The sequence below is a fragment of the Anomaloglossus baeobatrachus genome, chromosome 5 (genome assembly GCF_048569485.1).
Source record: "Anomaloglossus baeobatrachus isolate aAnoBae1 chromosome 5, aAnoBae1.hap1, whole genome shotgun sequence".
In the NCBI taxonomy this organism is placed as follows: Eukaryota; Metazoa; Chordata; class Amphibia; order Anura; family Aromobatidae; genus Anomaloglossus; species Anomaloglossus baeobatrachus.
This window is the reverse complement of record NC_134357.1, coordinates 9,483,877-9,496,381: the sequence shown is the minus strand read 5'-3', so window position 1 is coordinate 9,496,381 and position 12,505 is coordinate 9,483,877.

The following is a 12,505-nucleotide window of genomic DNA, read 5'->3' as shown; positions in this document are numbered from 1 at the left end:
GGTGGCCCCCCCTTCAGCATCTGTATCTGATGACTGGACCATTAGTCAGAATAAAAGGAAGAAGAAGGCCGCGTCCTCCCGTAGACCTGAGGCTGCATGTGACAGGGCGAGTAAGAAGGTCCAGAGCTCTGTGGGTGCGATGGTCATGTCCAACAAGTATGGGGCTTTGTCCCATGATGATGATGATGATTTTGAGAGGGAATTGGGGACACTTGAATGTGACAGGGACATAGAGGAACATCCCCCGCCAAAGCGGAAGCCCCTCTCTGTAGACCCTCAGGTAGAATCTGCCATGGACACCGGGTGGTGGACAGAATGTCCCTGACTCGGGATGATGAGTATCACTCTGCTCCTTCTATACATTGTATGGTGATTGCTGAGCTTCATTGACGCTTCATTCCCCGACAGGTGTGGACTCGTTATTTATTTCTGTGTTTGATCTGATTATTAGTGCCGGTGTCTGTGTAACCTCAGTGACTTGTATTAATGGGAGTTTTCATTCCTTATACATGCATTTGTTTGTTTTTTCTAATAAAAATTGCCCCTATATACAAGCATATAACTACTATAATACTGCCCCCTATATACAAGAATATAACTATTATAATACTGCTCCTATGTACAAGAATATAACTACTATAATACTGCTCCTATGTACAAGAATATAACTACTATAATACTGCCCTCCTATGTACAAGAATATAACTACTATAATACTGCTCCTATGTACAAGAATATAACTTACTATAATACTGCCTCCTATGTACAAGAATATAACTACTATAATACTGCCCCTATGTACTAGAATATAAATGCCATAATACTGCCCCCTATGTACAAGAATATACTACTATAATACTGCTATAATACTGCTCTCCTATGTACAAGAATATAACTACTATAATACTGCTCTTATGTACAAGAATATAACTACTATAATACTGCCCCTATGTACATGTACAGTATTTAACTGCTATAATATTGCTCCTATGTACAAGAATATACGAGGGACATTTATTACAGATTTCCCCTGACCATCTTCTATTTATCGCAGGAGGCTGCACATTTGCAGATATAAGTCTCTATATGTTATGTGCAAAGCTGAACTGATCATACTAGATATAAATACCATAATACTGCCCCCTAATGTACAAGAATATACTACTATAATACTGCCCCTATGTACAAGAATATAACTACTATAATACTGCTCTTATGTACAAGAATATAACTACTATAATACTGCCCCTATATACAAGATATAACTACTATAATACTGCCCCCTATGTACAAGAATATAACTACTATAATACTGCCCTCCTATGTACAAGAATATAACTACTATAATACTGCTCCTATGTACAAGAATATAACTACTATTATACTGCCCCTTTGTACAAGCATATAACTACTATAATACTGCCCCTATGTACAAGAATATAACTACTATAATACTGCTCCTATGTACAAGAATATAACTACTATAATACTGCTCTTATGTACAAGAATATAACTACTATTATACTGCCCCTATGTACAAGCATATAACTACTATAATACTGCCCCTATGTACAAGAATATAACTACTATAATACTGCTCCTATGTACAAGAATATAACTACTATAATACTGCCCCTATATACAAGAATATAACTACTATAATACTGCCCCTATGTACAAGAATATATCTACTATAATACTGCCCCTATGTACAAGAATATAACTACTATAATACTGCCCCCTATGTACAAGAATATACTACTATAATACTGCTCCTATGTACAAGAATATAACTACTATAATACTGCCCTCCTATGTACAAGAATATAACTACTATAATACTGCTCTTATGTACAAGAATATAACTACTATTATACTGCCCCTATGTACAAGCATATAACTACTATAATACTGCCCCTATGTACAAGAATATAACTACTATAATACTGCTCCTATGTACAAGAATATAACTACTATAATACTGCCCTCCTATGTACAAGAATATAACTACTATTATACTGCCCCTATGTACAAGAATATAACTACTATAATACTGCCCCTATGTACAAGAATATAACTACTATAATACTGCTCCTATGTACAAGAATATAACTACTATAATACTGCCCCTATATACAAGAATATAACTACTATAATACTGCCCCTATATACAAGAATATAACTACTATAATACTGCCCCTATGTACAAGAATATATTTACTATAATACTGCCCCTATGTACAAGAATATAACTACTATAATACTGCTCCTATGTACAAGAATATAACTACTATAATACTGCTCTTATGTACAAGAATATAACTACTATTATACTGCCCCTATGTACAAGAATATAACTACTACAATACTGCCCCTATGTACAAGCATATAACTACTATAATACTGCTCCTATGTACAAGAATATAACTACTATAATACTGCCCCTATATACAAGAATATAACTACTATAATACTGCCCCTATATACAAGAATATAACTACTATAATACTGCCCCTATGTACATGTACAGTATTTAACTGCTATAATATTGCTCCTATGTACAAGTATATACGAGGGACATTTATTACAGATTTCCCCTGACCCATCTTCTATTTATCGCAGGAGGCTGCACATTTGCAGATATAAGTCTCTATAGGTTACGTGCAAATTTGCAAAGCTGAACTGATCACGGGCTTTCTTGAAGTGGTGTGAAAATGGACCCAGCGGAAAGCTAACCTTTTGTGAGTAGAGTATTTTTATATATATACACAATGAAAACAGAATGAAACAGGGGTTCCGTTGCTGGTACTAACCTGACTTCAAACTGGACTGGCAGCACTTTACACTGTGGACAGGTGCACACTCAGCTCCCTCTATATATGATGTGAGCAGCACTTTACACTGTGGACAGGTGCACACTCAGCTCCCTCTATATATGATGTGAGCAGCACCTTACACTGTGGACAGGTGCACACTCAGCTCCCTCTATATATGATGTGAGCAGCACTTTACACTGTGGACAGGTGCACACTCAGCTCCCTCTATATATGATGTGAGCAGCACTTTACACTGTGGACAGGTGCACACTCAGCTCCCTCTATATATGATGTGAGCAGCACTTTACACTGTGGACAGGTGCACACACAGCTCCCTCTATATATGATGTGAGCAGCACTTTACACTGTGGACAGGTGCACACACAGCTCCCTCTATATATGATGTGAGCAGCACTTTACACTGTGGACAGGTGCACACTCAGCTCCCTCTATATATGATGTGAGCAGCACTTTACACTGTGGACAGGTGCACACTCAGCTCCCTCTATATATGATGTGAGCAGCACTTTACACTGTGGACAGGTGCACACTCAGCTCCCTCTATATATGATGTGAGCAGCACTTTACACTGTGGACAGGTGCACACTCAGCTCCCCTCTATATATGATGTGAGCAGCACTTTACACTGTGGACAGGTGCACACACAGCTCCCTCTATATATGATGTGAGCAGCACTTTACACTGTGGACAGGTGCACACTCAGCTCCCTCTATATATGATGTGAGCAGCACTTTACACTGTGGACAGGTGCACACTCAGCTCCCTCTATATATGATGTGAGCAGCACCTTACACTGTGGACAGGTGCACACTCAGCTCCCTCTATATATGATGTGAGAAGCACTTTACACTGTGGACAGGTGCACACTCAGCTCCCTCTATATATGATGTGAGCAGCACTTTACACTGTGGACAGGTGCACACTCAGCTCCCTCTATATATGATGTGAGCAGCACTTTACACTGTGGACAGGTGCACACTCAGCTCCCTCTATATATGATGTGAGCAGCACCTTACACTGTGGACAGGTGCACACTCAGCTCCCTCTATATATGATGTGAGCAGCACCTTACACTGTGGACAGGTGCACACTCAGCTCCCTCTATATATGATGTGAGCAGCACTTTACACTGTGGACAGGTGCACACTCAGCTCCCTCTATATATGATGTGAGCAGCACTTTACACTGTGGACAGGTGCACACTCAGCTCCCTCTATATATGATGTGAGCAGCACTTTACACTGTGGACAGGTGCACACACAGCTCCCTCTATATATGATGTGAGCAGCACTTTACACTGTGGACAGGTGCACACACAGCTCCCTCTATATATGATGTGAGCAGCACTTTACACTGTGGACAGGTGCACACTCAGCTCCCTCTATATATGATGTGAGCAGCACTTTACACTGTGGACAGGTGCACACTCAGCTCCCTCTATATATGATGTGAGCAGCACCTTACACTGTGGACAGGTGCACACTCAGCTCCCTCTATATATGATGTGAGCAGCACTTTACACTGTGGACAGGTGCACACTCAGCTCCCTCTATATATGATGTGAGCAGCACTTTACACTGTGGACAGGTGCACACTCAGCTCCCTCTATATATGATGTGAGCAGCACTTTACACTGTGGACAGGTGCACACTCAGCTCCCTCTATATATGATGTGAGCAGCACTTTACACTGTGGACAGGTGCACACTCAGCTCCCTCTATATATGATGTGAGCAGCACTTTACACTGTGGACAGGTGCACACTCAGCTCCCTCTATATATGATGTGAGCAGCACTTTACACTGTGGACAGGTGCACACTCAGCTCCCTCTATATATGATGTGAGCAGCACTTTACACTGTGGACAGGTGCACACTCAGCTCCCTCTATATATGATGTGAGCAGCACTTTACACTGTGGACAGGTGCACACTCAGCTCCCTCTATATATGATGTGAGCAGCACCTTACACTGTGGACAGGTGCACACTCAGCTCCCTCTATATATGATGTGAGCAGCACTTTACACTGTGGACAGGTGCACACTCAGCTCCCTCTATATATGATGTGAGCAGCACTTTACACTGTGGACAGGTGCACACTCAGCTCCCTCTATATATGATGTGAGCAGCACTTTACACTGTGGACAGGTGCACACTCAGCTCCCTCTATATATGATGTGAGCAGCACCTTACACTGTGGACAGGTGCACACTCAGCTCCCTCTATATATGATGTGAGCAGCACTTTACACTGTGGACAGGTGCACACTCAGCTCCCTCTATATATGATGTGAGCAGCACTTTACACTGTGGACAGGTGCACACTCAGCTCCCTCTATATATGATGTGAGCAGCACTTTACACTGTGGACAGGTGCACACACAGCTCCCTCTATATATGATGTGAGCAGCACTTTACACTGTGGACAGGTGCACACTCAGCTCCCTCTATATATGATGTGAGCAGCACTTTACACTGTGGACAGGTGCACACTCAGCTCCCTCTATATATGATGTGAGCAGCACCTTACACTGTGGACAGGTGCACACTCAGCTCCCTCTATATATGATGTGAGCAGCACCTTACACTGTGGACAGGTGCACACTCAGCTCCCTCTATATATGATGTGAGCAGCACTTTACACTGTGGACAGGTGCACACTCAGCTCCCTCTATATATGATGTGAGCAGCACTTTACACTGTGGACAGGTGCACACTCAGCTCCCTCTATATATGATGTGAGCAGCACTTTACACTGTGGACAGGTGCACACACAGCTCCCTCTATATATGATGTGAGCAGCACTTTACACTGTGGACAGGTGCACACTCAGCTCCCTCTATATATGATGTGAGCAGCACTTTACACTGTGGACAGGTGCACACTCAGCTCCCTCTATATATGATGTGAGCAGCACCTTACACTGTGGACAGGTGCACACTCAGCTCCCTCTATATATGATGTGAGCAGCACCTTACACTGTGGACAGGTGCACACTCAGCTCCCTCTATATATGATGTGAGCAGCACTTTACACTGTGGACAGGTGCACACTCAGCTCCCTCTATATATGATGTGAGCAGCACTTTACACTGTGGACAGGTGCACACTCAGCTCCCTCTATATATGATGTGAGCAGCACTTTACACTGTGGACAGGTGCACACTCAGCTCCCTCTATATATGATGTGAGCAGCACCTTACACTGTGGACAGGTGCACACTCAGCTCCCTCTATATATGATGTGAGCAGCACTTTACACTGTGGACAGGTGCACACTCAGCTCCCTCTATATATGATGTGAGCAGCACTTTACACTGTGGACAGGTGCACACACAGCTCCCTCTATATATGATGTGAGCAGCACTTAACACTGTGGACAGGTGCACACACAGCTCCCTCTATATATGATGTGAGCAGCACTTTACACTGTGGACAGGTGCACACTCAGCTCCCTCTATATATGATGTGAGCAGCACTTTACACTGTGGACAGGTGCACACACAGCTCCCTCTATATATGATGTGAGCAGCACTTTACACTGTGGACAGGTGCACACTCAGCTCCCTCTATATATGATGTGAGCAGCACTTTACACTGTGGACAGGTGCACACTCAGCTCCCTCTATATATGATGTGAGCAGCACTTTACACTGTGGACAGGTGCACACTCAGCTCCCTCTATATATGATGTGAGCAGCACTTTACACTGTGGACAGGTGCACACTCAGCTCCCTCTATATATGATGTGAGCAGCGTTTTACACTGTGGACAGGTGCACACTCAGCTCCCTCTATATATGATGTGAGCAGCACTTTACACTGTGGACAGGTGCACACTCAGCTCCCTCTATATATGATGTGAGCAGCACTTTACACTGTGGACAGGTGCACACTCAGCTCCCTCTATATATGATGTGAGCAGCACCTTACACTGTGGACATGTGCACACTCAGCTCCCTCTATATATGATGTGAGCAGCACTTTACACTGTGGACAGGTGCACACTCAGCTCCCTCTATATATGATGTGAGCAGCACTTTACACTGTGGACAGGTGCACACTCAGCTCCCTCTATCTATGATGTGAGCAGCACCTTACACTGTGGACAGGTGCACACTCAGCTCCCTCTATATATGATGTGAGCAGCACTTTACACTGTGGACAGGTGCACACACAGCTCCCTCTATATATGATGTGAGCAGCACTTTACACTGTGGACAGGTGCACACTCAGCTCCCTCTATATATGATGTGAGCAGCACTTTACACTGTGGACAGGTGCACACTCAGCTCCCTCTATATATGATGTGAGCAGCACTTTACACTGTGGACAGGTGCACACTCAGCTCCCTCTATATATGATGTGAGCAGCACTTTACACTATGGACAGGTGCACACTCAGCTCCCTCTATATATGATGTGAGCAGCACTTTACACTGTGGACAGGTGCACACTCAGCTCCCTCTATATATGATGTGAGCAGCACTTTACACTGTGGACAGGTGCACACTCAGCTCCCTCTATATATGATGTGAGCAGCACTTTACACTGTGGACAGGTGCACACACAGCTCCCTCTATATATGATGTGAGCAGCACCTTACACTGTGGACAGGTGCACACTCAGCTCCCTCTATATATGATGTGAGCAGCACTTTACACTGTGGACAGGTGCACACTCAGCTCCCTCTATATATGATGTGAGCAGCACTTTACACTGTGGACAGGTGCACACTCAGCTCCCTCTATATATGATGTGAGCAGCACTTTACACTGTGGACAGGTGCACACACAGCTCCCTCTATATATGATGTGAGCAGCACTTTACACTGTGGACAGGTGCACACACAGCTCCCTCTATATATGATGTGAGCAGCACTTTACACTGTGGACAGGTGCACACTCAGCTCCCTCTATATATGATGTGAGCAGCACTTTACACTGTGGACAGGTGCACACACAGCTCCCTCTATATATGATGTGAGCAGCACTTTACACTGTGGACAGGTGCACACTCAGCTCCCTCTATATATGATGTGAGCAGCACTTTACACTGTGGACAGGTGCACACTCAGCTCCCTCTATATATGATGTGAGCAGCACTTTACACTGTGGACAGGTGCACACTCAGCTCCCTCTATATATGATGTGAGCAGCACTTTACACTGTGGACAGGTGCACACACAGCTCCCTCTATATATGATGTGAGCAGCACTTTACACTGTGGACAGGTGCACACTCAGCTCCCTCTATATATGATGTGAGCAGCACTTTACACTGTGGACAGGTGCACACTCAGCTCCCTCTATATATGATGTGAGCAGCACTTTACACTGTGGACAGGTGCACACTCAGCTCTCTCTATATATGATGTGAGCAGCACTTTACACTGTGGACAGGTGCACACACAGCTCCCTCTATATATGATGTGAGCAGCACCTTACACTGTGGACAGGTGCACACTCAGCTCCCTCTATATATGATGTGAGCAGCACTTTACACTGTGGACAGGTGCACACTCAGCTCCCTCTATATATGATGTGAGCAGCACCTTACACTGTGGACAGGTGCACACACAGCTCCCTCTATATATGATGTGAGCAGCACTTTACACTGTGGACAGGTGCACACTCAGCTCCCTCTATATATGATGTGAGCAGCACTTTACACTGTGGACAGGTGCACACTCAGCTCCCTCTATATATGATGTGAGCAGCACCTTACACTGTGGACAGGTGCACACACAGCTCCCTCTATATATGATGTGAGCAGCACTTTACACTGTGGACAGGTGCACACTCAGCTCCCTCTATATATGATGTGAGCAGCACTTTACACTGTGGACAGGTGCACACACAGCTCCCTCTATATATGATGTGAGCAGCACTTTACACTGTGGACAGGTGCACACTCAGCTCCCTCTATATATGATGTGAGCAGCACCTTACACTGTGGACAGGTGCACACTCAGCTCCCTCTATATATGATGTGAGCAGCACTTTACACTGTGGACAGGTGCACACTCAGCTCCCTCTATATATGATGTGAGCAGCACTTTACACTGTGGACAGGTGCACACACAGCTCCCTCTATATATGATGTGAGCAGCACTTTACACTGTGGACAGGTGCACACTCAGCTCCCTCTATATATGATGTGAGCAGCACCTTACACTGTGGACAGGTGCACACTCAGCTCCCTCTATATATGATGTGAGCAGCACCTTACACTGTGGACAGGTGCACACTCAGCTCCCTCTATATATGATGTGAGCAGCACTTTACACTGTGGACAGGTGCACACTCAGCTCCCTCTATATATGATGTGAGCAGCACTTTACACTGTGGACAGGTGCACACTCAGCTCCCTCTATATATGATGTGAGCAGCACCTTACACTGTGGACAGGTGCACACTCAGCTCCCTCTATATATGATGTGAGCAGCACTTTACACTGTGGACAGGTGCACACACAGCTCCCTCTATATATGATGTGAGCAGCACTTTACACTGTGGACAGGTGCACACTCAGCTCCCTCTATATATGATGTGAGCAGCACTTTACACTGTGGACAGGTGCACACACAGCTCCCTCTATATATGATGTGAGCAGCACTTTACACTGTGGACAGGTGCACACTCAGCTCCCCCTATATATGATGTGAGCAGCACTTTACACTGTGGACAGGTGCACACTCAGCTCCCTCTATATATGATGTGAGCAGCACTTTACACTGTGGACAGGTGCACACTCAGCTCCCTCTATATATGATGTGAGCAGCACTTTACACTGTGGACAGGTGCACACTCAGCTCCCTCTATATATGATGTGAGCAGCACCTTACACTGTGGACAGGTGCACACACAGCTCCCTCTATATATGATGTGAGCAGCACTTTACACTGTGGACAGGTGCACACTCAGCTCCCTCTATATATGATGTGAGCAGCACTTTACACTGTGGACAGGTGCACACTCAGCTCTCTCTATATATGATGTGAGCAGCACTTTACACTGTGGACAGGTGCACACTCAGCTCCCTCTATATATGATGTGAGCAGCACTTTACACTGTGGACAGGTGCACACTCAGCTCCCTCTATATATGATGTGAGCAGCACTTTACACTGTGGACAGGTGCACACTCCGCTCCCTCTATATATGATGTGAGCAGCACCTTACACTGTGGACAGGTGCACACTCAGCTCCCTCTATATATGATGTGAGCAGCACCTTACACTGTGGACAGGTGCACACTCAGCTCCCTCTATATATGATGTGAGCAGCACTTTACACTGTGGACAGGTGCACACTCCGCTCCTCTATATATGATGTGAGCAGCACTTTGGTTACATTATTGAATATAGAATGTGATATGGATGGGGACTCTATATGTATCAGTGTTGATTCCATTGCAGAGGAGGCTTTTGTTATGGAGCAGAGGTGTTGTCACATTTGGGTTTCCCTCCCTCATCTATTAAACACCTGAATAAACAGTACCGGTGTGATCAGGGTTTTGGATCAGGGTCGTATTTACCATCAGTCATCGGAGCTTTCCTGGTCTGGATACAGAGAGAAATTACAAACTTTCTCCTATACTTTGCAATGTTAAATACGGAGGACACGGATTAGACATGGATTATACACACAATATACACTGCTGCTGTCGTGGGTGGAGGAGGGGACGCTGCGCTCTCCCACTGCTCGGGTCCGGCTGCTGCTGCTGCTCGGTGGTGGCTCGAGCGGTGGGCGGGATCACAAGGACTCGAGCGGCGTTCCTCGCCCGTGAGGGAAAGGGGGGGAGTTGATTGTGGGGATTTGGTATTGTCTGTGACGCCACCCACGGTTGTGGTGATATTGGTGACACCACCGCTGCTCTGGACGGGGATCCCGGGAGCGATGACAGGGAGTAGCCTGGATGTTGTTCCTCCCCTCCGTGGGTAGGGGTTTGGTTGTCCCGGGGCCCGGTGATGGGGTAGGGATGGATGGCAGGCAGGTTACAGGGCCTGATGAGGTGCAGGGTCGCGGGGGGGGGGGGGGGGGGCAGCACTGTGCCGCACGGCACGGTGGTACTCAGCCAATGATGAGGACACAGTTCTCGGTAAAACAAACGGCTGGATGGACGGGTCCCACAGACGGCTGCGGTGTCTCCCGGCAGGTTGATGGTGACTGCCTTTCCCTGCACCTATGTACGGTAAACGGTTCCAATGGGTTCCCACCGGTAACCCGCTCCCCAGCTTGGATATGGGCTGGAGGAGCCCCTTTTGCCCGCAGGCGCTGGCCCTGGGAACTTTAGCCTTGGCGGTGACTGTGTTTCTCTCTAACGGTTGGACTGTTGCCTTCTGTCGGGACTTGGCTGCTGGGAAACCCCGGAGGTTCCCTTCACTAACGGATTCGGCAAATTGCACGGCGACTCCTAGCCTTGTCGGGGCCCGTAAGCCCTGCCGGTTGGTGCTGGCTTCTCTTTGTGTACCGGTCCGGTACCGCCGGGTCACCGCCCGTCCACGGTCCTTATGGCTAGCTCCAATAGGCCTCTCCTGCAGACGGTCACCACCGTCTGCGAACCTTGCTGTTCCGTCCGGGCCACACACCGAGACCAACTTCAGTCTGCTTAACTGCCACTTTTTCCTTCCTCTCACTTTCCACTCTCAAACTCAACTGTTCCTTTTCCCGCCTCCAGGACTGTGAACTCCTCAGTGGGCGGGACCAACCGCCTGGCTCCACCCCCTGGTGTGGACATCAGCCCCTGGAGGAAGGCAACAAGGGTTTTTGTCTGACTTAGGTGTGCCTTACCGGGAGTGTGGGGTGTGGTGGTGTTGTTCTCTGTGGCCCCTGGCTTGTCCAGGGTGCCACACTGCCATCCGCGCGCTGTACGTATATCTCACAGACCATACACTTGTATTGGCTCTAGTCATCTGTGCTTCTGGAAAACATGGACATGGGACCAGCACCAGAGGTTATACTGGGCACGTGCAGAATCCGTGGAAAAAACAGATGCCACAAATACCGGAAACAGCAACAAGAGAAGGGGTGTAATCAAGATACCGATTATTCTCTCTTTCTATATCTATTTATCCTATAGGTACTGTATGTTATTTCCACCGGTTGCATGAGCTTTGGTGCAGATCCAATATATAATATATATACACTGCACAGTACCACTCCTCCTGTCCTGTATACTGGGTGTAATCCTCAGTATCTGTATTATTCTGTATATATACACTGCACAGTACCACTTCTCCGATCCTGTATACTGGGTGTAATCCTCAGTATCTGTATTATTCTGTATATATACACTGAACAGTCCCACTTCTCCTGTCCTGTATACTGGGTGTAATCCTCAGTATCTGTATTATTCTGTATATATACACTGCACAGTACCACTTCTCCTGTCCTGTATACAGGGTGTAATCCTCAGTATCTGTATTATTCTGTATATATGCACTGCACAGTACCACTTCTCCTGTCCTGTATACTGGGTGTAATCCTCAGTATCTGTGTTATTCTGTATATATACACTGCACAGTACCACTTCTCCTGTCCTGTATACTGGGTGTATTCCTCAGTATCTGTATTATTCTGTATATATACACTGCACAGTACCACTTCTCCTGTCCTGTATACTGGGTGTAATCCTCAGTATCTGTGTTATTCTGTATATATACACTGCACAG